At 44.4% G+C, this 6,000-nt stretch overlaps 1 protein-coding gene across 2 annotated transcripts in view; it reads left to right on the top strand.

Moving 5' to 3' along the window:
• Nucleotides 1-3,961: 3,961 nt before the first annotated feature.
• The window catches only part of LOC144500421 (factor VII-activating protease-like), a 51,045-nt gene continuing 49,006 nt past the window's right edge, over nucleotides 3,962-6,000 (top strand). For both annotated transcript variants that reach the window (XM_078223281.1, XM_078223280.1), the window contains exon 1: nucleotides 3,962-4,098. The gene's annotated coding sequence lies outside the window, so the exon portion shown is untranslated. The remainder of the gene's footprint in view (nucleotides 4,099-6,000) is intronic.

The following is a 6,000-nucleotide window of genomic DNA, read 5'->3' as shown; positions in this document are numbered from 1 at the left end:
TTCAGCATCGGGCCATTGAGCAGCGAGCTTGGCTAATAAATGCGAGCTACATTTTTACTGCAGGCTGGAATTTTCCCCTACTGTCTCTACATTGGCTGGAAACCAGCATCCTATGGGTGGATTAATGTGCAATCCATTACGGCTGGAGGTTTCGCTCTGCTTTGCTGGAAAATATTAAAGATAAAAATGCATTTTTGTAAAATGGAACATGGCAAGCAAAAACAAAGGGTCGGGTTAGCATAGCCCTTCATGGGATCCATTAAAATAATACAAGCCATAATGTAATTCATCCCCTCTCAGGCAAGCGATCACCGTTCGTTTTAAAACACCAGGAGAGAGCTGTCGAGTCCCACCGTTGGTGCCGGGTGATGATTAGTTGGTGACTAAAGTGGGCAGAGCCGGGTCTTGCCATTTCTTCACCCCTGACGTTTCGTTTCTATTCAGCCCTGCGTTTGGCAGCCTAGTCAGCAAATTAAGTTCACCCAAGCATTGTGTGCAATTCGGAATGACTGATCAGCTGTAGATGCAAATCGGGCAAGGGGCCAAGTGTGTTTTTGCAGCCTGCACAGCGAGGATTGCTGGGTTCTATCTGAAAGAGCTGACCAATTGAGAAGGAGTCACAAACAACCATTATGGATTTGTCTCGCTCCAAGATGGGCTGGTGCTGATGCATCTTCCTTCCTTCTCCCCCGCTGAGATTTTGATTTCAGGAACTCTTTTCGCCTGGAGCCAGGAATTGCTTCATTTGCACAAAATTGTAATGATTAAATGTGGAGCAGTCTGCAAAGGTTTGCAGCAGAATGAACAGGCGAGCACAACCTAATTAATTACATATCATTCGCTTTCAGAAAATAATTTTAATTATCAGTAAGTGGCTAACAGCAATGTCGCCTGATAACTGGGATGCACTGAACATGCAGGCGTGTTTGCTCAACAAGTATTGCAACCAATTGTTGGAACATAGCTTTGTGAATAATTGAAAAGGATAATTAAAACTGGTTCTATATTACATTAGATGCATTGTTTCTAAAACTAAAACTTATTTGCAAATAAGGCAATTAATTTAAGACTCTCAAATCTTAATTTGCTTTATTCAAATTTTATTATCTTTTCACCTTAATTATATATTGCTATTCAATTGTAACCCCACAATTAATGCATATTTTTGAGTGGCTAAGTATTTTAAAAATGCCAGCTGACTTCTTGTGGAGTTTGGTTTGGTGTGTAAAAAATATGGCATTCTGCTGCTCGAATCCAGTTACTTTAAACATGGGCACTGTTGATATAATCTCTTTGGGAAAGTCGTCTAGATAGCATCGTGGAAATCAATGGCAGAACGGTGGTACAGTGGTTAGCACTACTGCCTCACAGCTCCAGGGACCTGGGTTCAATTACGGGTGACTGTCTGTGGGGAGTTTGCACGTTCTCCCCATCTCTGTGTGGGTTTTCTCCGGTTGCTCCAGTTTCCTCCCACAGTCCTAAAATGGGTGGGTTAGCTTGATTGGCCATGCTAAATTGCTCCTTAGTGTCAGGGGGACTAGCAGGGTAAATACATGGGGTTAAAGGGATAGGGCCTGGGTGGGATTTTTGTTGGTCTATGCTCAATGGGCTGAATGGCCTCCTTCTACACTTTAGGGATTCTATGAACACTCTGAAGGAGGCCATTTGACTCATCAGGCGGGATTTTCCGGCCTCGCTCGCCCCGAAACTGGAAAATCCCGCCTGAGGACAACGGACCTTTCGATGGTGTTCCTTCCCCTCACCTGCTCTCATTCCCATGGCGGGCAGGACGGTGAAATTCTGGCCATCATGGCTGCACCATCTCTTTTAAAGAGCTATCCAACAGGTGCTCTTTCTGCACTTTTGTTTTTTGCTTTCAAGTCTATATTCAAATCCCTTTTGCTGGTAGGGTTAGAGGGAAGTTTCCTTTAGATTCTTCACAACTGGCAATATGAAAAGGCCATGTTATCGAGGCCCAACCTTCCTGTCCCTGACAAAGTTGACCACTGGGTTTGCCAGCTTTCTGCCACCCTGTCCTGTTCCATGCAGCCCTGACTGCCATTCCCATTACCCAGTGGGGTAAGACTGAGCTGCGCCCATTTGTCTGTTGATTCTGCAAGTCAAGATTCAGCAGAGAGCAAAGAACAGAGTTGAACCATCTGTTCCAATCAGTCCTGCAAACAAACTCAGTCGCAGGGGTTGTACTGCCAGTGACACTCAAGATCATAATCAGCTTCAATTTTTATGTGACTGGGTCCTTTCAGTCTGCCACAGGACAGATCTGCAACATCAGTTAATCAGAATAGACCCTGTAATACAACTGTATTGTGTTAAAATGTCTTCAAGCACTTTAAGGAAAATGTAGCAATAAAATATTAAACAGCCACTTTTGCCTTATTCTGAAGCACGATGCAGCTGTTAGGAAGTCTACAAAGTGTTGAGTGCTAATTACCTTACATCCATCTTGTAGGCCTCACATTTCCTGGTTTAATTTACCAGCTGCTGTGCTACTCCTGTGGAGTCACCATGGGTTGTGGGGATTATGCATGGATGAACATTTTTCATATTTTTGGACTTTGTTAATTCTCCTTCCCTGCCTCTGATCATGATATCTTTAATTCATTGCTGTGCCCTTCCACACATCTCCATGCAAACAAGCACTCCCTTACCCTAAAAGTCCTCGAAGAACTTATCCAACACTGGTAAGTCAGCCTGGCTTCCTCATCCATGGCATGGGCAGTTATTCAGCAAGATGTTGATGCCACAACAGCCTTGAAGCCTCCCACTCCATTCCCTTCACTAGGGATTGTCAAGCAGGTCCATCTAAAATCCCTGGGTGGGCCTAAAGTTTGGGACCGCTTCACTGGGGACTACCTGCGCTCCCAAAATCTACTTAATCCTGATGCTTCTCGAGCCATAGGGTAGTCGGGCAACAAATTGAGGGAGCTCCCAGAGGAACATTGCTGCGGGAGAGCCAGGTTTCAGGTGAGTGGGCTGAGCACAGACTTTTCAGTCAGGGGGAGCAGTGGTGAATTCCCTTTTTATCCTGTATTGGATTTATTAATATTTGATTAATTATTGTCGCATGCAGTGGAATACAGTGAAAAGTATTGTTTCTTGCATGCTTTACAGACAAAGCGTACTGTACATAGAGTATACATCTGAGAGGGAAAGGAGGAGGTGCAGAATGTCGTGTTACAGTCATGGCTAGGATGTAGAAAAAGATCAGCTTAATATGAGATAGGTCCATTCAAAAGTCTGATGGCAGCAAGGAAGAAGCTGTTCTTGAGTCGTTTGGCAGGTGATCTCAGACATTTTCCCGATGGAAGAAGGTGGAAGAAAGTTAGCCCAGGGTGGGTAGGCTCCTTGATTATGCTGCCTTCTTTTCCAAGGCAGCAGAAACTGTAGACAGTGTCAATGGATGGGAGGCTGGTTTGCATGACGGACTGGGCTACATTCACAACCCTTTGCAGCTTTTTGGGGTCTTGGTCAGAGCAGGAGCCATACCAAGCTGTGATACAACCAAAAACAATGTTTTCTACAGTGCATCTGTAAAAATTGGTAAGAGTTGTTGTGGACATGCCAAATTTCCTTAGTCTCCTGAGAAAGTAGAAGCGTAGGTGGGCTTTCTTAACTATAGCTTCCACATGGAGGAACCAGGACAGACTGTTGTTGATCTGGACACTTAGAAACTTGTAAGTTGTAATCATGACCCTTTCTTCCAGATTAAGTGAAAACATTCTTGGCACATCTCACCTTCGAAAGCATTCATAATTTTAAAGATTTATATCAGGTCACCTCAGAGCCTTCTCTTCTTTAAACAAGAAGTAACCCCTGCCTGTTTTCCCAAGAACTGTATACATTCAGATCATTTTTATTTGAATAATAGTTAATTGAAAACTTCTGTCCACTTTGACTTTGATCTTTGCAAAAGGTTTGAACCATTGATTGACTGTAGATGTGACCACTTACAGAGCGTTCATGTGCTGTTAACATTACCCACAATGGCGAAGCTTCTAGCCAGGTTTTCTGTTGGTATGCTTCTAACCTGCTTGGCAATAGTTTCACTGACTGTAAGTATATTATCCAAATAATTATGTTGAAGTAATTGGACTGTCCTCCCCATTTTTCAAATCTTTTCTGGTTAAGATGTTAGAGTATGTTAAAATCGACATTATGAATTTAGATATAATTAATTTAGTTAAATTCAGTTTAGGTCAATAAGACCACAATCGTTATTGAAATTATTTATTTTGTTTGGGATCATTCTTTTTAAAGGAGCATTTGTTTTGAAAACTAGAACATCTGCAGCAGAATTAAGACTGTGCAGTCTGCACCCCCCCAGCACCGACTTCAGCCGGTAATACCTCAAGAGACGTATTTAAGAATTTGATGGCCTGCTTGTATACAGGGGTCACATGGTGACGTGGTAACTTAAGGGGTCATGTGTCAGGAGTGCAGGCGCTGTCCCCGGAGCGCGGGCAGAGTGGGAGCAGCAGTCCACAGTGTGGGTTTCAGCAATGGTAGCTGCAGTAAAGAAAGATGGCAGGGTCAGGATATGCATCGACCCAGTTGCCTTCAAGCCTGGTATGGGGCTGTACTTGGCTGATTCCCTTTCCAGAGCCCTCCTAGCCAGTGCACTAACATCATGACCCTAGAAGTTCTTTCCTCTTGTGGAATCCAGGAACTCAAAGATGCCCTTTAGGCGGATACCACAAGCAGATAACTTCACAATGTCATCATGAAAAGCTGGCCTGGGTCCTCAAGGGAGCTTCCCATGAGCTGCGTACATTCTTTGCCGTCAGAGATGAACTGACTTACAGGATCGACTGAAATGCGTGGCCAATGATTTGACATCCCCACCTCTCTCCAGAGGAACTACACCCAACAACTCCAACAAGGGCACCCACAAATGGAAGCAACCAGATATAGGGCAAAGGAATCATTATACTGGCCCTCCATGTATGCTTACACGGAGAGGGAAGTATCCGGATGTACACCATGCAATGCACTCAGGCCGCATCAAGCCAAAGAACCACTGCACCTACATGAGGTCCCTGACTTCTGATGGTCATTTAAGGTGGCTGACATGTTGGAATGGAATGGTGAACAACATTTTAGTCTTTGTCGTCACGTATTCCGGGTGGTTTGAACTTGACCACCTGCCAGGCATGAAGAGTAAGACAGTCATAATGAAACGCAAGAGACACTTTGCCACACACGGCATCCCTCAGAGGATAATAATGAACAACCCTTGCCAGTTCATGTCCAGGGAGTCTGCTGCAATCTTTGAAAGGATGCAGCTGATTAAAGGAGCGCCTCCTTTCTGAGCAGCAGCAATTCCTGAAGCAGAAGCAGGTGGAACAGAGGAACATAGGAAATAGCAGCAGGAATAGGCCACTTGGCCCCTCGAGCCTGCTCCACCATTAACCAGATCATGGCTGATCTTCTACCTCAGCACCATTTTCCTATATATCCCCAGAGCCAATAATATCTTGAATATCTCAAAACCTATTGATGTCTGCCTTGAAGATGCTCAGTGACTGAACCTCCACAGCTCTCTGGGGTAGAGAATCCCAAAGATTCATTACTCTCTGAGTGAAGAAATTGCTTCTCATCTCAGTGCTAAATTGCCTGCACATTATGAGACTGCATCCCCTGGTTCGAGGCCCCCCAGTCAGGTGAAACGTCCTTCCTGCACCTATCCTGTCTCGCCCTGTAAGATCTTTTTATGTTTCAATTAGATAATTTCTCATTCTTCTAATTGCTAGAAAATACAGGTCCAGCCTCCTCAATCTCTCCTCATCGGACACCCGCACCATCCCAGCGATCAGTCTGGTGAACCTTTGTTGCACTCTGTCTCTGGTAGGTTTATCCTTCCTTGGGTAAGGAGACCAAACCCACACAGTATTCCAGGGGCGGTTTCACCAAGGTTCTATACAACTGGAGCATTATTTCCTTACTCCTGTGCTCAAATTCTCTTGTAATAAATGCTAATAT

This window comes from Mustelus asterias, chromosome 11, assembly GCF_964213995.1.
Source record: "Mustelus asterias chromosome 11, sMusAst1.hap1.1, whole genome shotgun sequence".
Lineage (NCBI taxonomy): Eukaryota > Metazoa > Chordata > Chondrichthyes > Carcharhiniformes > Triakidae > Mustelus > Mustelus asterias.
This window is presented reverse-complemented; position numbering and strand designations above follow the sequence as displayed.